Source organism: Heptranchias perlo, chromosome 4, assembly GCF_035084215.1.
Source record: "Heptranchias perlo isolate sHepPer1 chromosome 4, sHepPer1.hap1, whole genome shotgun sequence".
Lineage (NCBI taxonomy): Eukaryota > Metazoa > Chordata > Chondrichthyes > Hexanchiformes > Hexanchidae > Heptranchias > Heptranchias perlo.
In genome coordinates, this window is record NC_090328.1 from 102,027,525 (window position 1) to 102,054,251 (window position 26,727).

Consider the following 26,727-nt stretch of genomic DNA (forward strand, 5'->3'; position numbering starts at 1 on the left):
TGGCAGTCATTAGCAAGGCATTGGCAATGGTTACTTGATGCACAGCAATAAAGATTGATGTGTAATCCAAATCCAACCAGTATTATTGACACTTGAAAATAGATCTGACTGAAGACCTTGGAAATATAGCAATAACAATTGCTGGTTGTAGGCCAGACTCCGCCCCTTCCTCACAGCTGGATTCAATTCCATAAACTAATCAATGACAGATGTTGTCACCTTCCCAAGCTTTTCCTGGCAAGCTTTGGTTTATTGCTCACCCTTTATCGTTCTGTGGACTGCAACACTCTTCTATAAAAAAAGGAGCAGGTCTATATCTTGTTACAAACTCGGCATGAGTCCTACTCCCAACCTACTGCGCCTCGAAGCATTTCTTCCCCTTTTTTATTGTGTGAAGCAATTTCTGTTCCAGCAAAAATATATTAATCAGCCCATTAAAGCACCTATTTCCTGATGGACATCAGAGAGGAAATGGCCTCAAATGGTGCTGCCACAAATAGAGAGGCCACTTCCTTCTAGGAACAAAAGTGCAAAAGGAATATTTCTATCAAAAATGTGATGATTTTTTAAAATTACATTTACAGAAATAAACTTTCTCCATCATTAACATGTGAGTCTATTGTCACAGCAAATCTAACAAATTTTAAATTATCGTACACCATCTGCGAAAGCCCCACAGTTTAGCCTTTATAAATGTATTGAATGATGTAGTCCTGGGCCATTGAGAACGGGCTCAATCTGCATTCTCCGCTGATTTCACTGACCTCAGCCAGGGACAGCAGTGGGAGCACCTGAACTGACCTCATTATTCCCAGAGAGGAAAAGTAGCAGCATTTCTTTGTCACATCTTACCTCACAAAAGTTCTAAATTTCACGGCCCAGCTTAGTTTGAACTCATTTGGAAAAACACGTGGACAAAGGAAAAATGTGCTTCATGGTTTGCAGACAGATTCACACTGGGATTTCTCCACACTGCACGTGGTCATGGCTGTGGCACAGGCATGATTGTTAACTCAATTCAGCTGACAGGAGAAAAATATTAAATCCAATCCTAGGCTTTAGAGAGAGGCTACTCAAAGACACAAAAGAGCATGTGGCTGATTTTCTTGTTTTGCATCTGAGGAACATTGAGCTCCCAGGCGTAAAACATGGGAATATGCGGTAGAGATCCATGATGTCAGATTTCTGTCCTCTTTGCACTGCCCCGGGCTTTATGGGATTTCTCATGGGGGGAGTGCTTGCACTTGGAGCACAAGCACGGAAATCCTACGCAAATGAGGCAGGAGTGAGATACAATGAACCAAAAATTAGAAAATCTACCAACAAAAAGGAGAAGCTGAACAAATCAAATCGTTCTGTAACTTTTTTGAAAATGCTTTCAACCGCCATCTTTGTTTTTTTCAGCAACTCAAAATAAGCGCTAAAAATAATGGGCCTCGTTATTCCAATCCAGCCCTGGGTGGATGCTTACTGATATCCACGTACCCGAGACAGCGAAAAAACAGAGTATGTCGAGGATGTGCTTTGTGGAATCAGCAACCTGTGTCAGCTCATAACGTGGAGGAAGTGAGGATGACCATGATATTAGATTTCTACACATCTGGATCATTCAAGGCACCATCAAGAAACATCAGTTGGGTGAGTCCAGATAAGCCAGAGTGAATCCTGCAATACAGATGCCACCTTACAACACGTTACGAATATACGAACAATGACGGACAGGAAAAGACTGTCCCACACAACTGCAATGCCTTATGCATCACTATACAGACAGTCTCCACCCCACCTGAAAGCCATGTAATTTCCTGGTAGAGGCGAAAAACCAGATAAAAATCCAGGCCAATGTGGGGGGGGGGGAATTTGGAAAATTCATCTCCGACCCCCTTAAGTGATCGAAACTAGTCCAGGAGATCACTCTGGCCCTGATAATTCTATGCAATACCTACCCTTTGTATGAGGTGATCTCCACCCCAGCCAGAAACAGGCCCAGCTCTCGCTTGCAGAAATTCAGCAAATTGGCATTCACTGCGCAAGCCAGCAGCTTTGTGAACACACAAAAGATGCCACACCAATGTGCAATGCAAGCACAACTTTTTGAGTTGTGTGGCATTCATACTGTGCCCTTTTTTGCACGTAGCTCACAATTTGTGCAGCTGTGGGTAACATTCTTCCCTTTATCAACAGAAAGGAACACTGCTTCGTTAACATGTAAATGGTGGGCGACCAATTGCAAAAGATTCTGCTTGTTGGTTATTGTGTGGATCAGAAGCAGTAGTAAAGATTAGAGGGACATTGAGGTGTAGAACATTAGCAGCTTCTCAAAATCAAGCAGAAACAAAAAAGCCTGAACAGAATGAAAATCTTAGACAGCAGTCGCCTTATTAATTCTTTTTCATTTAATTTTTAAATTTTTTTTTCAGGTATTTCCTGCCAGCTCACCAAATTCCACAATGTAAGTTGATCTGAACTAAGCCTCACACAGATGTGTTCTGATTATAAATCACACTCTTTGCACATACAATTCTGCATACTTTTTCCACGAATAGTCGTCAGTAAAAAGAAAGAACTCGCATGTAAATAGCACCTTTCACAACCTCAGAATGTTCCAAAATGCTTCACACCCAAAGAAGTACTTTTGAAGTGTAGTCACTGTTGTAATGTAAGGAACACGGCAGCCAATTTGCGCACAGCAAGGTCCCACAATGAGAAAAACGACCAGATCAACTGTTTTAATGCTGTTAGTTGAGGGATAAATGTTGGCAAGGACACTGGGGAGAACTCCCCTGCTCTTCTTCAAAGTAGCGCCATGGGATCTTTTCTGTCTTTTACAGAAACAGCTCTGGATTTAGGTCTTCTGACAGGTGAAAATAAGGAGCTAGGCTGAAAGTGCAGCAGGGCACAATCTTGGCATAATTTAAGCTGCGGTTATGCCTAGCAGGTCATCATTTTTACTGTAGGGGAAAAATCTGAGCTACATAAAAGTGTAGTGCACAGAAGTGGTGAGTTTAGAAATGACTGAAAACATATTAGCACAGGCACAAGATTTATTTTCTTGCGTGCTCTGGGGTACAACCAATTATTAGCCCGTCTTTCCCTTTTTAGATGCTGATCATCCTGCTATGCATTAGCGACGACTTTGGAATAATTTTCACCCTCATCCCTTGGGTGTTAATCTAGCGAGGCAGATGGCTCACCCGTTACAGAACCCATCCCATTTTTATATCCATTGATTTCCATGGAGATGAAAATAAGGCCGGTTCTATAATGGGTGAGCATTCCACTCCGCCAGTTTAATGCCCAAGGGGTGAAGGTGAAAATTTCCCCTATTTATTTTTAAAACCCTAGCTTGGGTGGTGATAATAGCAAACAATTAATGCATTCATTTAACATTCCTCAATCTGCTATTTTAATGGAGGGGTTATCTCACTTATTTTCAATTTCTAGCCGGAATCCAGCAGTGCATTTTCCTGTTTTTTGTATCCAGTGATGTAGTTTACTGGTCACTGTATCCAGTGATGTATTTTACTGGTCACTGTATCCAGTGATGTATTTTACTGGTTGCTGTATCCAGCGATGTATTTTAATGATCGCTGTATCCAGCGATGTATTTTAATGGTCACTGTATCCAGTGATGTATTTTACTGGTTGCTGTATCCAGCGATGTATTTTAATGATCGCTGTATCCAGTGATGTATTTTACTGGTCACTGTATCCAGTGATGTATTTTACTGGTTGCTATATCCAGCGATGTATTTTAATGATCGCTGTATCCAGTGATATATTTTACTGGTTGCTGTATCCAGTGATGTATTTTACTGGTCACTGTATCCAGCGATGTATTTTAATGGTCACTGTATCCAGCGATGTATTTTACTGGTCACTGTATCCAGTGATGTATTTTACTGGTTGCTGTATCCATTGATGTATTTTAATGGTCGCTGTATCCAATGATGTATTTTATTGGTCGCTGTATCCAGTGATATATTTTACTGGTTGCTGAATGGAGCTGTATATTCTATTGGTTGATTTACAGTGAAGTTTCTTTTTCAGTTTGAAAGTTAGTATAAGCTGAGAATTTAAATTTCACTTCAGATGAGCCAAATTCTGTAAGGCAGAGCCCATGTTTGAATCTTATTTGAATTTATTCTTTCCTATTTACCAAATTGTTGCTGTAACACCCTTGTCCTAAACCAGTGCTGTTTGATGCATTACATAAAGACTTCATCAATTCCATTGCAATATGAGAGAACAATGAACCTATGAAAAGGCAGATTGTGCCGATTATGAATTGAAGAGTGGAAGTGAGAAATAAAGGGGTGGGTTTTAACCCTATCCGCTCAGCGGAAGCCAGGTAGACCGGCAGTTAAAATCTCCCGGGTGACTTACACTCTGATTTCCCGCCTGCTTCACGCTGATCCTTATTTTAACCTGCTCTTCTGAGGCACCTGACTGCAATTTTAACTCGGGCCTAAGCGGGAAAGGCACTGCACTCAAGCAAGTCAGAAGAGGATCCAAACGTGAAGAGGTCCTGTTTTTTGTAGGGCCAATAGGAGCAAGAGTTTAGGCCTCCCCTGCTCTGGACTACCCCCAAACCCTTTTGCCTCCTGCTTGACCTCTCCTCCGGAACCCCCTTCTCGACCTCTACCTGCACATTGGTAGTCAGCCAAGGACTGCCCGATTTTCACAAGGCCAGCAGCCACCTTCCCTTTTATGGGTGGGAAGTGGACCATCGACATGGTATTGAGGCCCGGTGGTTAAAATCGCCATGGCCTCATGGTGCCGCCAGGTGGGTTGGATAGTAACTGACTCCTACAGTTTCCTGCCAAAAACCGTCTGAGAGTTAAAATCGACCCCATGGTTTCACATCAGCTCCCCAAAGAGAACACACTGTTCTCTCAAGCTGAATAGCTTTGGAACCAACAAATAACATGCTATTCCATTCTACACAAAAATAAGTATTATCAGTGCAAAAGGGCACATAGTAATCCCAGCTAATGCTGTTTTCATTGATAGGGACACTTGGGAATACAAATAATGAAGCTGATATATGTACAGTGCGGGCTCGTATGGCACAGCGCCCAGGATGAAGAAAGAAAAAAAATCCTTCACAACCCACCTAGACTCTAGGACAAAAAGAGAGGGCAACAAGAAAACAGAAAATATTGAGCTTAGTTCAAGGCGAAAGCTTCCTAAAAACTCGTACGAGAACTATATAAACTGTTCTACAGCTTTCTCGATTGTAAAAATGTACCTCGTATGACATTTCTGAAAACAAGACACAAACTAGAAAATGTGTAGGAATTGCACTTCTCCATAAAGCTCTTTCCTGCTCTGAATGCAAGTCATTTGCAAAGAGGGGTTGTGAAATTTTCATAAATGTTAATATTAAATTACCTCGGCTAACTTAAATTCTCAAGCCTCTTTTTTTAAAATACAATAAATGTGCAAGTTTATCCAGTGAGTTACTGAGCTATACTGAGTAGCAAGGTCCCAGGTTCAACCCCTGAGCTGTGTGTTAACTTATCTCTGCCAAGGTGGCAGCACAATTGGTCTCATCACCCTGGGCTTTAGAAGGGAAAATCAGCCAATGTTGCTGTTTCTGATTGTAATCCAGAGATGCCCACTGAAAGGGTGAGCAGTGGGTGAGGACAGGAGAGGGTCAGCTGCTGTCATGTAGTCTGCCAACATTCACTGGCAACAGTGAATTACATGAATAATGACTACTTAGGTAAAGTAGCTGTGGAGCTCTACTGGGCAAGGAGTGAAAAGCTGGAGGGTAGGAGAGCAAGTGAGTAAAGAGGAACATAAAAATGCTGTCGGACTGGTTTGAATAACAATCTATTCCTCCTAAAACAAAAACAAACTAAATTTAGTCCTGCATCACAGAAAAAAACAAGTTTGGCCCATGTTTATATTCCGTAGTTTCTCCCCCCTCCCCCTCCTCATTTGCCTCAGTTCATCCCATTTGCATTATGCATAAGAGGAAACAGAGGCGATAATAATATTGCACGTGGGCCACTGTAGGGGAACATAGGAACATAGGACCAGGAGTAGGCCATTCAGCCCCTCGAGCCTGTTCTGCCATTCATGGCTGATCTGTATCTGAACTCCATCTACCCGTCTTGGTTCCGTAACCCTTAAAACCCTTCCCTAACAAAAATCAATCAATCTCAGTTTTGAAATTTTCAATTGACCTGGCCTCAACAACTTTTTGGGGGAGAGAGTTCCAGATTTCCACTACCCTTTGTGTGAAGAAGTTCTTCCTGGCATTACCCGTGAACGGCCTGGTTCTAATTTTAAGGTTATGCCCCCTTGTGCTGGACTCCCCCACCTTAAACACCTCAATTAGATCACCCCTTAATCTTCTATACTCAAGGGAATACAAGCCTAGTCTGTACAACCTGTCCTCACAAATTAACCTATTTATCCCCGGTATCATTCTGGTGAATCTGCGCTGCACCCCCTCCAAGGCAAAGGAGTTGCATAAATTTCGTGCACCTGCAGCAGCTATTGTAATTCAAAATACTCCACACAGGCGTGGAATGTAAACAGGACAGAAGCACAAAAAACATGAATATCAGTCAAAAGCTCCCAAATCCGATAAACAAACTTGTGCACTGATACTCTGACTGTGCTGGACACAGACTCACTCAATGGAGAAATTCAAAGGAGATGCAGCAGCTTTCAGGTAAAATGTCCTCCATCTATTGCGTTTACCTCACAGGCACAATAAGAGTTAACGTGGAGGGATTTGTGATGTGCACACTACTGCTCACAGCATTTGCTCGCATTTTTCAAGATCCCCCAAGATTACCACATGGTGTCAGGAGAGGTAATGGAGAGTTCACAGGTAAGTCAATTTATGCTTCTTAGAATACCAACTAAGGGGGTCATGCACTAAATTCCACAGCCTGGCGCTTCCCAGGAGTGCATTCGGAGATGGCACAAGAGAAGCGGAATGAGCAGGAAGGTGGAGAAGGTGAACGTGAACTGCAACTTAGAACACGCGGGATAGCGGGGAAGCTGAAATGAAAAGCATACAGTGATATTGGAGAAGGCAACAGGCTGCCCTGAACGAAAACTGCTCCACATTCTGCAAATACAGTCTTGGTGCCCAGAGTATGTATAGCCATTAATGTCGTGCCCATTGGTTATATTTCTTTAGTACTGCATACTTCTGCATGCGAACTCAGACCTGCAGAGTAACATTACACAATTCTATTACCATATTAAAGAAGAAAGACTTTAATTTATATAGCGCCTTTCACGACCTCAGGACGTCCCAAAGCGCTTTGCAGCCAAGTAAGCACTTTTGAAGTGTAGTCACTGTTGTAATGTAGGGAAATGTGGCAGCCAATTTGCTCACAGCAAGAGCCCACAATCAACAATGAGATAATGGGTCAAATCATCCTGGAAAAATAACGGAATGTTAACGGTGCACGCCGTTATTAATGCCGCAAATTGGCCAACAAGTTCAGGGGATTAAGAGATACTCCGTGAGTTGCAAATCTCCAGAACTTGCTGGTCGATTTATGCCGCTCTGGCGTTTGCTTCACACAAACGGCATCTCCCCCTTAGCCTCCCCATTATTTTTAAGAAATTGCTGGATTCGCACATTAATTGCCCATTAAACTCACCGCAGAAAGTCTGGGCTCATAATTAACAGTGTAAGTACCCTTTTGACGAGATAATTGATGATGAAATGCCAATCAATCTCTCCGGCCCAGGAATGGTACTATTTAAACTGTTGAGTCTCATTCCTGTATGTAGTAAATTCTTCTTAGAGATTTAAAAATTTCAAATTTCAAATTTTAAAATTTTTTCTCACTCTTCTTTTATATCTTTTTTCTCTCTCTTAATCCAATCTTTCTTTCCCTCTCTTTATTTCTCTTTCTGTACCTGATTTGATTCTAATTCACCCTCCTTCTCCGTTGTTCCAGTTTCTTTCTCAATCCTTAAATCTCATTGGTTAGGGAGATACATTGTTGGTCCTGCCATTCACTAAAGTTCCAGATGGCCCTTTTGCTGTTATCAGCTCGCACTTGCAGCAAGTTACAGCACAAATTATTTTCAAGCTGAATGGTGCAGGAAAAGGTCTAACTAACGGCGCACATTGCAAGATGCCGTTTTCCAGCAAGATTTTGCCCGATCTGTTTTAGTGATGTTGGTTGAGGGATAAATATTGGCCAGGACACCGGGAAGAATTCCCCTGCTCTTCTCCAAATAGTGCCGTGGGATCTTTTACGTTCACATGAAACGGCAGATAGGGCCTTGGTTTAATGTTTTGTCCAAAAGACATCACCTTCGACAGTGCAGCAATCCCTCAGTACTACACTAAAGTAACAGCCTAGATTATGATCGGCTATGATCACGATATGATTGTATTTTTTAAACGGCACTACTTGTGTCTTAATCTTTAATCTCCAGTCTCTCATTATAACTGAGTCCCTCCAAAACTGGGGATCAGCCTCATGGCTCTTCTCTGTGCTGCCACTAGCACTCGAATGTCTCCCTTAAGCCTTGCCTGCCCTGCTCTCTGGTTTTGATTCCCAAGAAGTCTTGTCCCTTTGGGACTGTTTAGACTCTTGGTGCCAACGGATAACAGGAACCACTACATTGCACGCGCAGCCTCAGTTCTCTCACCTTCATGACACCGACTCCCGCTGGATTCCCATCCAGGACCTCACCCAAGTGGCCCACTTGGTATCAGCCTTAGCTCAGTGGTAGCACACTTGACTCTGAGTCAGAAAGTCGTGGGTTCAAGTCCTACTCCAGAGACTTGAGCACGTAATCCAGACTCACATTTCAGTGTTGCACCGTCGGAGTTGCCATCTTTTGGACAACTTGAACCGAGGCCCCATCTGTCCTTTCAAGTGGGTAGCACTATTTTGAAGAAGAGCAGGGGAATTCTCCCCGGTGTCCTGGCCAATATTTATCTCTCAAAAAAATCACTAAAATATAGATGAGCTGGCAGGCTTCCGATCCCAACACACCTACCCCCTGATCCAAAGTTCAGGTCCCTGATCCCGACTTACCCGCCCCGATCCAAAGTTCAGGCCCCCAATCCCAACTCGCCTGCCTCCCGATCCAAAGTTTAGGCCCCCAATCCTGACTGGCCTGCTCCCCAATTCAAAGTTCAAGCCCCCGATCCCGACGACCTCCCAACCCCAAGCTTAAGTACTTACCTAGTGCGTGACCCAAACTTGCAGGACTTACCTCGTCCCGCAGAGCCATCTTCATGGTGATGAGGTCCTCGATATCCGGGGCTCCTCGGACCTCACCATTTGTGTGTGGGGTAATACCGCTAGGCCGGGGTGGACGTCCAGAATTGGGCACTCCCGAATTTAACCCTCAGTATAACTGCAGCTTAATAGGAGTGAGTGCAGATCTGGTGACAGTATAACTACAGCTTAATAGGAGTACAGATCTAGCTTCAGTATAACTACAGCTTAAAGGAGTGAGTACAGATCTGGAGACAGTATTACTGCAGCTTAATAGGAGTGAGTACAGATCTAGAGACAATGGCCTCGATATTTTCGGGGAGGTGGGGAGGGCGTGGGGGTGCCTGTCAGCGGTTGAGAAACTCGGAAATGCCGGGACGCGGAGTTCCTGACGAATTTAACGGACCTCGCTAGAATTTTTTTACTCCATTTCTCACCTGGCAGCCAGCCAGATTGAAGGTTGGCCGGCTGATGGGCGGGAAAGTCTGTGGTAACAAGGCAGCAGCCGGGGACCGCTCGGGATGATCCCCGGCTATCGAGAAGATCAGAGTCGAGTGGGTGGGTGGGGGGCGGCGGGGGGGGGCTCGGAGTGCAGTGGAGAGGAGGGTGGGAGGGGTCCAGAGATTGTGGGGGGGGGAGTGGGGGGGGAAGATCACGGCAGGTTTGCTTGAGGGGCCGAGGGAATGCACTCCTGCTCCTCCTGGCCCACAAGCAGTGCTGGAAATGCACTTACATGCTGGATCTGGCAGCTCCTGCCTCCCTTTAACTGTGGGCTTCCCGAATCCTGGGAAACCCATACTGGAGGCGTTAATTCCATATCACCAACAAAATCTGAGGCACGGAACCTCATTTAAATATTATAATTACTGACCCGCCTCTCAAGAACGGGTTATTCAGCCGATGCCAAAACCGCCCCTGTTAAACCGGAAGTAGGCAGGTTCACGGCGGGTTGGGGTTGGGTTTCTCATATTTAATAATTTAACCCCCCACCCGACATTGACCTGCCCATCTTGGGGGGGGGGGGGTGGGAGGGTTAAAATTCCCCCCATTATAACTGCAGCTTTAATAGAGTGAGTTCAGAGCTAAAGGACAGAAGTGAAAAACTAACCAAAGTGTCATGCAAGATTAGACTCTAAAAAACTTCAATGGATTTGTGGATCAAAATTCCAGCAACATTGGTTAATGCTTTGTTGATTAACTTCTTTAGAAAAGAGCTGCATGAAGCAAAGCTCTGTAAATAACTGACCAGAAACAACACTAAGGGTAATGAGAACATAAGAACTATGGAGTATTTCCACTTAACAAAAGAAGTTACATATATACCTTAGATATCAGAAAATGTGGACCATAAAAAGGTCACACAGCCCATCATTCCTGCTCCTTCCACAGACCATGTACAGTCTACTTAATCATAGAGTGTTTCCACCTGCTCAATCTCAAGGATTAACATGGATAACAACAACTTACATTTATATAGCGCCTTTAACGTAGTAAAATGTCCCAAGGAACATAATCAAACTAAAATTGACACCGAGCCACAGAAGGAGATATTAGGATGGGTGACTAAAAGCTTGGTCAAAGAGGTAGATTTTAAGGAACATCTTAAAGGAGGAGAAAGAGAGCGGTAGCGAGGCGGAGAGGTTTAGGGAGGAAATTCCAGAGTTTACTGCCTAGATAGTTGAAGGCATGGCTGCCAATGGTGGGCCAAAGGAAGTTGGGAATGCACAAGGCCAGAGTTGGAGGAACGCAGAGATCTTGAAGGGTGGTAGGGCTGGAGCAGGTTACAGAGATAGGGAGAGGTGAGGCCTTGGAGCGATTAGAACATGACAATGAGCATTTAAAATGGAGTCTTTGATGGACCAGAAGCCAACGTAGGTCAGCGAGCACAGGGGCCATGGGTTAACGGGACTTGGTGTGAGTTAAGATATGGGAAACAGAGTTTTGGATGAGCTCAAGTTTATGGAGGGTCTAAGATGGAGGGCCAGCCAGGAGCGTACTAGCATAGTCACTATTCCAATGTAAGTAAGCCACTCCAGCACTTTCTCTTCATAGATGTTAGTATAACTGATATATAAATTCCATAATAACATCTGACTTCAATACTGGGGTGGTTTCTGATGTCTTCATGTTGTTTACAAACACAACCATTTTCAAATTGGGAGTACGAGTTCCTCTGGTCTTTGTGTGCAATGAGATTGTAAATGTGTTTAAGATTTCCTCTGTTCACTTTCTAGCAAAATCATTAACGCTCCTTTGGAACGAGGTTACACTTTCACTAGAACCACCGAACAAAAGAAATCTTCAAAAATGCAAGTACAACGTCACAACACTGAGGATCTATGAGATGTAGAAATGCCTCAGTTGCCAATCTTAATTTGTGTCCTTCCTGGATTAAGGAAAGTGAAATTCATTATTCAACAGAAAAAAGGGGAAAGGCCTGGCTTTCTCTGTAATCTATGACCCTCAAACAACGGTCAGCTTACCTCTGCTTGAGAACGTGAAGGATTAAAGATCAAGTCTAAGGTATGAGCGCATAATGTAAGGCTGAAATTTTTTAAAAATGGGATGTGGGCGTCGCTGGAAAGGCCAGCATTTATTGCCCATCGCTAATTGCCCTGGAAAAGGTGCTGATGAGCCGCCTTCTTGAACCGCTGCAGTCCGTGTGGTGAAGGTTCTCCCACAGTGCCGTTAGGAAGGGAGTTCCAGGATTTTGACCCAGCGACGATGAGGGAACGGCGATATATTTCCAAGTCGGGATGGTGTGTGACTTGAAGGGGAATGTGCAGGTGGTGTTGTTCCCATGTGCCTGCTGCCCTTGTCCTTATAGGTGGTAGAGGTCGTGGGTTTGTGAGGTGCTGTCGAAGAAGCCTTGGCGAGTTGCTGCAGTGCATCCTGTGGATGGTACACACTGCAGCCATGGTGCGCCGGTGGTGGAGAGAGTGAATGTTTAAGGTGGTGGATTGGATGCCAATCAAGCAGACTGCTTTGTCCTGAATGGTGTCGAGCTATTTGAGTGTTGTTGGAGCTGCACTCATCCAGGCAAGTGGAGAGTATTCCATCACACTCCTGACGTGTGCCTTGTAGATGGTGGAAAGGCTTTGGGGAGTCAGGAGGTGAGTCACTCGTCGCAGAATACCCAGCCTCTGACCTTATGTGGCTGATCCAGTTAAGTTTCTGGTCAATGGTGACCCACAGGATGTTGATGGTGGGGGATTTGGCGATGGTAATGCTGTTGAATGTCAAGGGGAGGTGGTAAGACTCTCTCTTTTTGGAGATGATCATTGCTTGGCACTTGTCTGGCATGAATGTTACTTGCCACTTATTAGCCCAAGCCTGGATGTTGTCCAGGTCTTGCTGCATGCGGGCACGGACTGCTTCATTATTTGAGGGGTTGCGAATGGAACTGATCACTGTGCAATCATCAGCGAACATCACCATTTCTGATCTTACGATGGAGGAAAGGTCATTGATGAAGCAGCTGAAGATGGTTGGGCCTAGGACACTGCCCTGAGGAACTCCTGCAGCAATGTCCTGGGGCTGAGATGATTGGCTTCCAACAACCATTCCCATCTTCCTTTGTGCTAGGTATGACTCCAGCCATTGGAGAGTTTTCCCCCTGATTCCCATTGACTTCAATTTTACTAGGGCTCCTTGGTGCCACACTCGGTCAAATGCTGCCTTGATGCCAAAGGCAGTCAGTCTCACCCCACCTGTGGAATTCAGCTCTTTTGTCCATGTTTGGACCAAGGCTGTAATGAGGTCTGGAGCTGAGAGATCCTGGCGGAACCCAAACTGAGCGACGGTGAGCAGGTTATTGGTGAGTAAGTGCCGCTTGATGGCACTGTCGACGACACCTTCCATCACTTTGCTGATGATTGAGAGTAGACTGATGGGGCGATAATTGGCCGGACTGGATTTGTCCTGATTTTTGTGGACAGGACATACCTGGACAATTTTCTGCTTTGTCAGGTAAATGCCAGTGTTGTAGCTGTACTGGAACAGTTTGGCTAGAGGCGCAGCTAGTTCTGGAGCACAAGTCTTCAGCACTACAGCTGGGATGTTGTCGGGGCCCCGTAGCCTTTGTTGTATCCAGTGCACTCAGCCGTTTCTTGATATCACCATGGAGTGAATCGAATTGGCTGAAGACTGGCGTCTGTAATGGTGGGGATATCGGGAGGAGGCCGAGATGGATCATCCACTCGGCACTTCTGGCTGAAGATGGTTGTAAACGCTTCAGCCTTGTCTTTTGCACTCATGTGCTGGACTCTGGCATCATTGAGGATGGGGATATTTACACAGCCTTAACTGCAATACTGAGGGAATGTTGCATTGTCGGAGGTGCCGTCCTTTTGGATGAGATGTTAAACGAAGACCCCATCTGTCTGTTTAGATGGATGTAAAAGATCCCATGGCACTATTTGAAGAAGAGCAGGGAAGTTCTCCTAGTATCCTGGCCAACTATCCTCCGTCAATCAAAAAGTGACTACACTTCAACAGGTTGTGAAGTGCTTTGAGACAATCTGAGAGTGTAATAATTCACTGCTTTTTCATGAGATAAGAATTTTCCCCTCAACACGTCGATTTGCTTTTAAGCACAATAGGCACATAACTGGACTGCAACCTGAACATGTTCTGGTTTTGATTTCCAAAGTTATCTCAGTTTTCTGCAGTAAATGGTGCTAAGTGTATATGTTACGCAAATCACATGTTGTAATTCATATTTATTACAAGGCTTTTAATTTGCACAACTGAGAGCTTGGAAACCAAACTTATATTAGTTTTAATCTACCACCCATCCTGCAGTGACTGTGACTAGCAGTTGCTCTGGGAAATCCCTACAGTCTCACAGCAACCCACAGTCATCCCATTGTCTCTCCTTGTGTTCCACAGCCTGCATTCCCTAGCAACTACAAGCAACTCCAAAATCATGCAGTGGTCCTGCACGTTTCCCACCTGGAACAAAGACAATGTCATGGAAACATAAACGGCAAAAAAAGCTTGTGGCTCTTTAGGGAAAATTGAAAAACAGAAAAGAAACAAAAAAAACTCACTTTCCTTATTTTCCCACTGACAGGAAGTAAACTAATTTGCTTTTACACTGGGCATTTCAGAAAGAATCAAGTATCAGTTCAAAAGTTCTCGGATGCAGTTGAACTGGGTTAGGGAAGCAAAAACCTTAAAATAAAGATAAGCCATGTGTTCACTCTCAGATGCCAGCTCTCATAGATAGGCATTTGCAATGTGTCCCGTGCAACCTCAGACAGGTACAGATCAAACATGCTTTGAAATATGTATTCTGGACCTTCTAAAGCTATGGACCAACACTGGTCCATAGCTTTAGAAGTACACCAACAAAAGTACACCATACACAAAGAATGCACCCTATCTGTATAACAGTACAAGAGAATCTGACTGCATGAAGAACACACCCCATCTCGACAATAGTACAAGAAGACCCCACTGTGCATAAAGATCACACCCTATTAGGAAGAAGTTGTAGCGGCAGAAAAATGGACTGATTAAGGAGGAATACGCATTTGGCCCCAAAAATGGGCTGCTCCCAATGAGCAGGTGCATCTGTGCTGGTTACATAGTCGGCCAACACTGCTGGATTCTATTGGGCCAGCTCAGTGACTAAGAGGCTGCGACATTTGCCTCTCTGCAGCAAGGGACAGTTTATGCCTTGTTACTAAGTGCACAGCTATTGGCCACACAACTGATTCATTTTCCTATGGATAGGGGTCTCCCAAGACATGGATGCTGACATCAGGAAGGAGCAGGAAGCAGCTCCATGACACCCCACCTCGTCAAACATGCGGGACCTTGCACAAAAACATCCACTTCAGGAGAATTAGATTAGAGGGCACACCGGGTGAACATTAGTGAGGAGGAACAAATAGAGGTGGCAATAGATGAACAACAAACAGAGGAAGCGAGGGCTGGGGACTGGTAGGCAGCTGCTGCAGGATCCTTGGTTTCCTCCCTTAAGCAATTGTATACTAAACTACACCAATAAATCAACAGAAACTCTTCATGCAATTCTTTGAGAGCCTTCAGAGTTTCCTGTATGGGAGAGCAGAGAACATGCAGCAGTGCTGCTCTAACATCTGTGTAGACTTGTGAAAGGGTTTGGGGAACCTGAAGACCACCAATGTAGCAAGTGGGAACTCCAGGGCATCCTGTGGGGTCAACGACAAGGACGTAGGACACAAGCGCTGATGCCGCTTTGCTTGCCAATACTGTACTGCACTGTAGAGACCTTGGGCTCCAATTTCCAACAAGTTCTCACTTCTGGTCCACAGAACCTAGGCAGAATATTTTAGTAGCAAGCTTCACACTTTTTAGTGGAGGGCAAAGGTCTGCATTGATCATATAGATCCTTGGACAACAAGGGGCAACCAACAATAGGTGTATACAGGAGGAGGACTTCTCCTCTCAGGTTAAGAACCCATCCACCCCGTCCATCTGGCCTCCTCAGAGGACTGCAGAAGAGGCAGGTAAGATACAGAAGCAGCCAGCCATGCAGATGCCAAGGGCATTCACTACAGGTGAGTCATGGGATCTCCACTGAAGAACAGTAGCATGACACTACAATTGTTCCTCCTACTGAAGTAGCATTCTTCGACAGCACCTCCTAAACCCACGTCCTCTGCCACGTAGGAGGACAAGGGCAGCAGGTGCAAGGGAACACCATCACCTCCAAGTTCCTCTCCAAGTCAACCATCCCAACTTGGACATATGTCACCATTCCTTCATTGTCGCTGCGTCAAAATCCTGGAACTCGCTATCTAACAATATTGTGGGAGGACCTTCACTACATGGACTTCAGCGGTTCAAGAAGAAGGCTCACCACCACCTTCTCAAGGGCAACTAGGGAATGGGCATGAAGCCCAAGGAAGAAACGGGGCAATGGTCAGCGTGTCACCTTGTCTGCCCTCAGTAGGTCACTGAGCTTTTTCCGGCACTGGTCTGCAGCCGTGGGATGAGAGAGGTGGTGCACATTGTTGCTGTCACCTCCCTCCACAATTAACAATATTTCAGTGAATAAGTGGTCAATCTATTGAACAGGATCCCTCGTGAGATGGTGGAAGCAGTTGATATTGGGAAGAGGTTAGTATTGATTCATTCAAATGCAAATTAGAACTATCCACATGAGACAGTTTTCTGAGGTTTTCTCCCAAGGGCACCCAGTAGTCTTTCTCTTGCTGCATTTCAGCCAGGTTTGCCTGTAGGTCAGCCTCGTTGGTTAGGAATTTCCTCGGAGCCCGGTCCGCCACCGTCGGAAACTTCATTGCACATAAACAGGGTTTCCGCCACATTTCCCGCGAAGTTAGGCCAGTGGTGCAGGAGCAGCTCCAAGGAAACCCCTGGCAATTAAAATGTTGTACTCTTCCTTTCATCCTCTTTCTAATGTCTTGCTCCCTTCTGTGGGTGCTTCTTTCTGCCTGTTCCTGCACTTGAAGACATTCTTTAAAAATGTCACAAATGAAATAGGTTACTGCAGAAGATGGCTCCTGACAGTCTTGAAAACATTTTGGAGAAAGGCTCGCATTTATAAAGCGCCTTTCGCGACCTCAGGACGTCCCAAAGCATTTTGGAGCCAACAAAGTACTTTTGAAGTGTAATGTAGGAAAAGCAGCAGCCACTTTGCCCATAGCAAGGTCCAACAGCAATGAGGTTATGACCAGATCATCTATTTTAGGTGTTGTTTGAGGGACACATATTGGCCAGGTCACCGGGAGAACTCCCCTGCTCATCTTCGAATAGTGCCATGAGATCTTTTACGTTCACCTGAGAGGGCAGACGGGGCCTCGGTTGAATATCTCATCCGAAAGATGGTACCTCTGACAATACGACTAACCCTACTGCTCCCCAGCCTACTGCCGAAATCTTCAACCATTTTTGGCTTTTTAAAGGCTGCACTTTAACGGCAAGGTCTGCGTGGAGTGGATCGGTGGATGGAAGTTCCAGCTCAGCAGCGCAAGATTGGGGCAAATGGCAACGTGGAATTACAGGTCCAATTGCTGTTCAGATGATAGCTAATGAAAAGAAACTGGAACCAGCCATGATGCCTTCATTGTCTGGCATTTCATAGTGTCTATTATTTCAAGCAGAGGATATACTGGGTGGTCAGCTCTTAGGAGAACAGGGCTGGCAGATACCGTAAATACTAAGACAGTCAAAGGATATGGGAGCAGTTGAGAAATAAAGGTTAATGGCCTCAGGAAGTCAGCCAAGCTATGTCTCGGCAGTATTTCACCATACCAAGGAGATGCACAAAGCGTTTACTGTCACTATGCTAAACGATGACTCAGGCTGTGTGCTGAGCCCTCACAAAACAGCTCTTTCCATTCTTTACATGTGTGCACATACGGCAGCAAGGCATACTTTATTATAGATACTTCAAAGTGGACTTGTTTTCACCTTACCATTTACAAAGGTGACCTCAAAAACAAGTCAGAACATAACCTTACCTGTATGATGCATGTTCATGTGCTCACACACCAGCTGGAATGCAGGGTGAACACTTGTATGTCACTCTAGATGCTCTTCAAACTTCTAACATCTCAGCACTACTTCTCTGCTTACATGACAAGGCAACAAACAATAGAAAGCTGCAAACTCAAATGGGAGAAAGACCCCTAACTTTGGACTACTGGATTGAGGGAATCATAGCCTGGTGGTTATGGAAATGGACTAATAACCCAACTATTTGTAAGTTCACAGTCTCTCCAAGGCAAATTGTAATAAGTGAACTAATAAAGATTAGTAGATCTGCAACCGCATTTCTCACAGGTGGTCCTGGACAGAGGGAGCAGTTTCTGCTTTTTACCGCAGTTAGACTGCAACAACATGGGACAGACATGGGAAATGTGTTAATACAGTTTCCCTCTGGTCACTGTGTGTAGTGAGATGGTAAACGTGTTGATACAAATTCCCACAGGTAAGATGATAAAGTTGTTCATACAATTTGTAACTTGTTTTTACGAGGGTACGGTAGCATAGTGGTTATGTTACTGGACTAGTAATCCAAAGGCTTAGACTAATAATCCAGAGTCATGAGTTCAAATCCCACCACGGTAGCTGGGGAATTTAAATTCAATTAATTAAATAAAATCTGGAATAGAAAAACTAGTATCAGTAATGGTGGCCATGAAACTACTGGATTGCTGTAACAAACCCATCTGGTTCACTAATGCCCTTTAGGGAAGCAAACCTGCCGTCCTTACTCGGTCTGGCCTATATGTGACTCCAGACCCACAGCAATCTGTTTGATTCTTAATAGCCCTCGGAAATGGCCTAGCAAGCCACTCAGTTGTACAATCTCGCCACAGAAAGTCATAATAAGAATAAAACCGAGCGGACCACTAGGCACCAGACACGACAAAGGCAAACCAAGCCCAGTCGACCCTGCAAAGTCCTCCTCACTAACATCTGGGGACTTGTGCCAAAATTGACATTGCCATACTCTCAGAATTATAACCTTTTAGCCAACGTCCCAGCTCTTCCATCACCATCCCTATGTCCTGTCCCACTGGCAGGACGGACCCACCAGAGATGGCGATACAGTGATATATAGCCAGGAGGCGTGTGGCCCTGGGAGTCCTCAATATTGACTCCAGATCCCATGAAATCTTATGGCATCAGGTCAAACATGGGCAAGGAAACCTCCTGCTGATTACCACCTACCGTCCTCCCTCAGCAGATGAATCAGTCCTCCTCCATGTTGAGCAGCACTTGGAGGAAGCACTGAGGGTAGCAAGGGCACAAAATGTACTCTAGGTGGAGGACTTCAATGTCCATCACCAAAAGTGGCTCGGTAGCACAACTACTGACCGAGCTGGCCAAGTCCTGAAAGACATAGCTGCGAGACTGGGCCTGCGGCATTTGGTGAGCGAACCAACACGAGCAAAAAACCTACTTGACCTCGTCCTCACCAATCTACCTGTCACAGATGCATCTGTCCATAACAGTATTGGTAGGAGTGACCACCACACAATTCCTTGTGGAGATGAAGCCCCGTCTTCACACCGAGGACACCATCCAACGTGATGTATGACCCCACCACCGTGCTAAATGGGATAGATTCAGAACAGATTTAGCAGCTCAAAACTGGGCATCCATGAGGCGCTGTGGGCCATCAGCAGCACAATTGTATTCCAGTACAATCTGTAACCTCATGGCCTGGCATATTCCTCACTCCACCATTATCAACAAGCCAGGGGATCAACTCTGGTTCAATGAGGAGTGTAGAAGAACCTGCCAGGAGCAGCACCAGGCATGCCTAAAAATGAGTTGCCAACCTGGTGAAGCCACAACACAGGACTACATGCACGCTAAACAGCGGAAGCAACATGCTATAGACAGAGCTAAGCGATTCCACAAACAACGGATCAGATCAAAGCTCCTGCCACATCCAGTCGTGAATGGTGGTGGACAATTAAACAACTAACGGGAGGAGGAGGCTCTGCAAACACCCCATCCTCAAATGGCAGAGTCCAGCATGTGAGTGCAAAAGACAAAGCTGAAGCGTTTGCAACCATCTTCAGCCAGAAGTGCCAAGTGGATGATCCATCTCGGCCGTCTCCCGATATCCTCACTATCACAGGAGCCAGTCTTCAGCCAATTCGATTCACTCCACGTGATATCAAGAAACGGCTGAGTGCACTGGATACAGCAAAGGCTATGGGCACCAACAACATCTCGGCTGCAGTGCTGAAGACTTGTGCTCCAGAACCAGCCGAGCCTCTAGCCAAGCTGTTCCAGTACAGCTACAACACTGGCATCTACCCGATAATGTGGAAAATTGTCCAGGTATGTCCTGTCCACAAAAAGCAGCACAAATCCAAATCCGGCCAATTGCCGCCCCATCAATCCACTCTCAACCATCAGCAAAGTGATGGAAGGTGTTGTTTACAATGCTATCAAGCGGCACTTACTCACCAATAACCTGCTCACCGATGCTCAGTTAGGGTTCCGCCAGGACCATTCGGCTCCAGGCCTCATTACGGCCTTGGTTCAAACACAGACAAAAGAGCTGAATTCCAGAGGTGAGGTGAGAGCGACTGCCCTTGACATCAAGGCAGCATTTGACCGAGTGTGGCATCAAGGAGCCCTAGTAAAATTGAAATCAATGGGAATCAGGAGGAAAACTTTCCAGTGGCTGGAGTCATACCTAGCACAAAGGAAGATGGTAGTGGTTGTTGGAGACCAATCATCTCAGCCTCAGGACATTGCTGCAGGAGTTCCTCAAGGCAGTGTCCTAGGCCAAACCATCTTCAGCTGCTTCATCAATGACTTTCCCTCCATCATAAAGTCAGGAATGGGGATGTTTGCTGACGATTGCACAGTGTTCAATTCCATTCGCAACCTCTCTGGTAATGAACCAGTCCGTGCCCGCATGCAGCATGACCTGGACAACATCCAGGCTTGGGCTCATAAGTGGCAAATAACATTCGCGCCAGACAAGTGCCCGGCAATGACCATCTCCAACAAGAGAGAGTCTAACCACCTCCCCTTGACATTCAACGGCATTACCATCGCCGAATCTCCCACCATCAACATCCTGGGGGGTCACCATTCACCAGAAACTTAACTGGATCAGCCACATAAATACTATGGCTACAAGAGCAGGTCAGAGGCTGGTTATTCTGCAGCGAGTGACTCACCTCCTGACTCCCCAAAGCCTTTCCATCATCTATAAGGCACAAATCAGGAGTGTGATGGAATACTCTCCACTTGCCTGGATTTTTGCCGCTCCAACACTCAAGAAGCTCGACACCATCCAGGACAAAGCAGCCCGCTTGATTGGCACCACATCCACCACCCTAAACATTCACTCCCTCCACCACCGGTGCACCGTGGCTGCAGTGTGTACCATCCACAGGATGCACTGCAGCAACTCACCAAGGCTTCTTCAACGGCACCTCCCAAACCCGCAACCTCTACCACCTAGAAGGACAAGGGCAGCAGGCACATGGGACCACCACCTGCACATTCCCCTCCAAGTCACACACCATCCCGATTTGGAAATATATCACCGTTCCTTCATCGTCGTTGAGTCAAAATTCTGGAATTCCCTTCCTAACAGCACTGTGGGAGAACCTTCACCACACGGACTGCAGCAGTTCAAGAAGGCGGCTCACCACCACCTTCTCAAGGGCAATTAGGGATGGGCAATAAAAGCTGGCCTTGTCCCTTGCCAGCGACGCCCACATCCCATGAACGAATAAAAAAGGAAAATTGTTAATACAAATTTCCACACGTCACTATGTGTCGTAAGATGTGGTAAAATGGGAAACTTTAGATAAACTTTAGTGAGATGGGAAACGTGTTGAAACAGATTCCCACAGGTAAGATGATAAAATTATTCATATAGATTCCCTTTGGTCACTGTGTGTAGTAAGATGATTATATTGTTGATACAAATTCCCTCTGATCACTGTGTATAGTGATATGGGAAATGTGTTCACACAGATTCCCTCTGGTCACTGACAGTTGTGAGATGGTAAATGTGTTGATACAGATTCCCTATGGTCACTGTGTAGTGAAATGATAAACATGTTCATACAGATTCCCTCTGGTCACTGGGCGTAGTGAGTTGGGAAATGTGTTGATACAGATTCCCTCTGGTCACTATCTCGTGAGATAATAAACATGTTCATACAGATTCCCTCTGGTCGCCATTTGTCGCAAAATTATAAACACTTTCTTTAGGATTCTCAGTCGTTGCTCGTAACACTGAACGGTGGAATGCTCACCTCGTTGTGGCTTCCATCGAATTTTGTTCAACTTTATTGTAATAATAAGTTCCTTCAGGTTACATTTGGGAAAGTTTAACAAAATCTGCACTTCCTGAGCAGAACCTCACTCGACGGTAAACAATCAGCACCATGTTGCCATACCCTTAGCTCGGACTCACCCTCCATTCCAGGAGTTGCAGTGTTGCTGAATTTGCCCATCAAGATTTAGAAGCAATTTACAAAAATACAATTAAAAAATCTAAAATACATGCCCAAGAAAGCTAAGACGACCATTTGCTTTACAACCCAAAGCATTTCCTTTCAGTCAGTCAAGATCTCTATTGTCGTAATCTTGAATTGGTCAAGATTTTTCACAAGGGATGCCACAACAGCATCATCGTTGTCAAGGAAGGTAAACTATGACTGATTGACGACAAAGCAGGAACAGGCATTTATACTCAACAATGTAGCATTACTAGTTGGCCAGGATAAAATGTTGCCATGGAAATGTGACCTGAATTTAATGAATCACAGAAGCTTTTACTTTTTGTTAAGGTGAAACAAGGAGCAGTCCTATGTCCTGCCAAGTTTCAGAAAGCCCAGGGTTCCCCTTGGACCTCTGAAAGCATGCACATAATTATGTGAGTTCAATACCGTAGGTAACTTCCTTCTGTTCTCAAGCAGCTGCAATTCTGATTGCCACACACAAACAGAAGGAAAATCACACAAAGTATGCTATGAACGGTGTATCGCTGATATCATTTGAGTCTCTAGATCAATTCTATCTACTTAGCTTCAGACTTCAAAGGTAAATATTGAATTTCCAGAAGCAGCACTAGCCCAGCCTCATTTGGCTTTTGCACAAAAGCACAAATTTCCTATTTTCAAGACTTGCTCGTTGGTGCAGTCGTGTCCATATTATGATCAAATAAGAGACATGAGTGACCTATGAATTATTCTGATAAGTGCTTGAAGTCAGCCAATTTTTATATTCATCTTATGATTGACTGGACCCATTTGTTGCCTCCAGATGGCATCAGATTACGACAGGTAGCATTAGCGGCAATTCCCTCATCCATACCTTTCTTACCTCCAGACTAGACTGTTCCAATGCTCACCTGGCCGGCCTCCCATCATCTACCCTCCATAAATATAAGCTCATCCTAAACTCTGCTATCCATATCCTACCTTGCACCAATTCCCGTTCACCCATCGCCCCTGTGCTTGCTGACCTACACTGGCACCCAGTCCACCAATGCTTCAATTTTAAAATTCTCATCCTTGTGTTCACATCCCTCCATTGCTTCGCCCTTCCCTATCTCTGTAACCTCCTCCTGCCCTACAACCCTCCGAGAACTCTGCATTCCTCCAACTCTGGCCTCTTGTCAATCACCCCCTTCCTTCACACCATCATTGGCAGCCGTGCCCTAGCCGTCTAAGCTCTAAGCGCTGGAATCTCCCTTCCTAAACCTCTCTGCTTCTCCACATCTCTCTCCTCCTTAAAACCTACCTCTTTGGCCAAGCTTTTGGTCCTAATGTCTCCTTCTTTGGCTCGGTGTCAATTTTTGTCTGATTACACTCCTGTGAAGCATCTTGGGATGTTTTACTAGGTTAAAAGTGCAATCTAAATTCAAGTTGGTGCTCTTATTGTTGTTATTTACTTAACATACCAGTCGGCCTCCTGTGGCACTGCATATGGTAAATTGAATATCATCTATCTCCTAACTGTCTCTGCTGTCTTTGTGTTGCTGTTTCTCTCTCTGTGTCTCCTCTTCTGCTTCTGTCTCTTTCTTTTTCTTTTCTGCTTCTCTCTCCCTAACTCTTCTTTTTGTTTCTCTCTCCATCCTCTTCTGTTTATCTCTGCCTTTTTCTTCTTTCCTTTCAGGTGAGAGGTGAGAGGTGGTGGGTGATGTGGCAGGGAAAAGAGCCAGCAATGGCTGCAGGCTGCATTTGGGGCGGGGGCTACGGGGATACTATGGCCCACAGCAGCTCCCTTCCCTCGCCCATCCTTCATGCTTCCCCTATGCTCTGACGCCCATTGCATCCCCTACCCTCCCCTTCCAATCATCGCCCACTCCCATCACTACCCCACCCCCTTCCCTTTGAACTACCTGCTCAGCCCCTGTATCCTCCCCTCCCCCTTGATCCACCCCCACCCATCTCACCCTTAATCCTTCATCTACCCTACACCGCTCCCTCCCCACGCAGTCCCACCAAGAGTAGGCAGCAGGAGGCCAAAGGTCCCCTCAAATAAAAAGATTTTCGGAAAGCGTTTTGTGTGATTTCTGGAGAAGTCACTCAATAGCCATGTGGTGCAATTACAGGGTAACAAGTTCACATAGGTGATTCCATTATAAATCTGGATGTGCGATGGGAAGAAGTTGCCACAAAATTGGTGACAAAAAAGTGACAGCAAGTTTAGTAGACAGAAAGTGAACATAAATGTAAGATTTTTAAAGTAGATATAGACAGACCGAAAAATATTTTTTGAATTTTTAAAAATTTTGTTTGAATCCTTATTTTGAACATTAGAAATTTCAATTACTCAGAAAAAATGGAGCATCAAAAATTTTCATCGAAAAAAACTTTCAGAAAGTAGTTTGAGCTATTTGTCGGGAAAACGTAGAATTCTGCCACCCAATGGTCTGATTGTGCAATTACAGTGTGATGTTTACATAGGAGGCTTACGTTATAACTGTGAACATATGAATTTATAATGGCAATTTGCTGACAAAAGTTTGACGAAAAGATTGACAACAAGAAGTAAAGTTCTATTGTCAGGAATTGTGCACAGGCACAAGATATTTAGTAAGATATAGATATCAATTTTATTTAAATGTTTTTCTTTTCTGAATCAGTGGGAGAGCCATATAAAAGATATAATAGCATATCTCTCATGGCATTGCTTACTGTAAGTCAAATATTACACTGTGGAAAGTAGATATCTCTCTCTCTTCCAGAATTAGGCAGCGAAGTCATCCGACCGTAATAAAACTATTAATATTAACCGACAGAGGTAAGACGAATGCCCCCAGCTACAACATCAAATTAGCAAACAGTCACACATATAATAAAATCTACACTTACCTAATCTGTATTACATAAACTAATGCATGTGTGACGTGACCCTCCTGTAAACACAGGAAGTACAAGCATAGGTAAAACTTTTAATATATTATATAATATTAGACAGAGAGAAATGGATAGTTACAGAGATGTAGCTGAAATACTCGAAGGCTGAGAAAAGTACTAATTATAGAGAAATCTTGTTTTCTAGTGATGAGGTATTCCACTCTTACTAACGAAGAGGAAATTCCAAAACATCTGCCTATTCTCCAAAATTTCAAAAAAGTAGTTTGGGTTTCAGCAGAAAATGCTGCAATTGAGGTGAAAAAATTTGACAGCACAAGTATCAGGTGGGCTCAGAATGAGTAAAGGGCACAGCAGAGAGAAGGGACACAGAGAGGGGGGAAACAAAAATGTGAAATGGGATTAGCAATTAAAAGGAAATGGGAAAGATGCGCACATGGAAGGGAAAGAAAAGAACAATCATATGCCTTAAATTCAGTTTAAAAGATCTAGAAATAAAAAAGTGATATCAGTGAAAGTGACCGTGAAGCTGTCGTAAAAATCCAACTGGTTCACTAATGTCCTTTAGGGAAGGAAACCTGCCGTCCTTCGCGGGCTGGCCTATGTGACGTCATTAGACTCTTAACTGCCATCTGCAGTGGCCTAACAAGCCAGTCAGTTGTATCAAAAAAAATGCTACTGCAGTAGTTCAAGAAGAAGGCCCACCACTATCTTCTCAGGGCAACTAGGGATAGACAATAAATACTGGCTTTGCCAGCGATGCCGATATCTTGAGAATGAATAAACAATTTTTTTAAGTACATAAAGAAGGCTTTCTCATGCTCAGGATGACCAAAAGCGCTTTACAGCCAATGAAGTACTTTTGAATTGTATTCACTGTGTAATGCAGGAATACATATATATTCTGTATGGATAATGATTGCATTGGTAGTGCCTATCAGTGTGCTCTATATCAATGAACAAGGGACTTCATAACTGTGATTAGTGATTGTAACACCATTACTGCAAGGTTTCTGATAGTTTACAACTAATTAAAAAGAAATTAAATAGCCAGTATTTTTTTATTAAAGATGTAATCTTGCTTTAAATAAAAGTGCTAGAAGTAACGCCCCTATGTAAGATTATAATACATCCCCTAAAATGTGAAATTTGTATTTGGAATCTTTCTCTGAAGTTTCCTTTCTGAGGCTGCTTGAGAGCTGGAGACAACTGTCATACAGAGTTGTTGAATCGTGAGAAGGGAGGGAAGAATTCCTCTAATTGATGTGGGACGACTTCCTGCTTGATACTATCTGGCGAGATTGTGAAAGCTTTTCATAAAATAACGCAATTACAATTCTGCTACAAACAGAGATCGGAAGAAATCTGTTACATTTTCAATGTTGCTAACACCTATCAACCAGAGGAAATCTTCCCCCCCGACCCCCCGCTCCGATTTGTACTCTGAAAGATGTTTGCATACTTCCTTCACTTGCTCAGCCTCTTTTAGCAGTAGTATCTCACACCCACTCCAGTACTGGATATTCCACCTTCAACTGGCACCATTTTGATTCTGTTCACACTGACACTGAACAATCAGCTCTGGGAGATCGAAAAGTTATTTCTTCTTTAATTAATCCCCAGTACAAGCATCTGATAGCACGCCTGGCCATAGATACAGGTTCCACACCCAC

At 44.6% G+C, this 26,727-nt stretch overlaps 1 protein-coding gene and 1 long non-coding RNA gene across 3 annotated transcripts in view; one reads left to right on the plus strand and one right to left on the minus strand.

Annotated features, from left to right (window-relative positions):
- The window catches only part of LOC137321156 (A disintegrin and metalloproteinase with thrombospondin motifs 3-like), a 299,698-nt gene that overhangs the window by 204,465 nt on the left and 68,506 nt on the right, over positions 1 to 26,727 (minus strand). The window lies entirely within an intron of this gene.
- Positions 1,626 to 5,122, plus strand: LOC137321157 (uncharacterized). Its single transcript, XR_010962727.1, has 3 exons — positions 1,626 to 1,638; positions 2,421 to 2,452; positions 5,014 to 5,122. It is a non-coding gene; the product is annotated as an uncharacterized lncRNA (long non-coding RNA).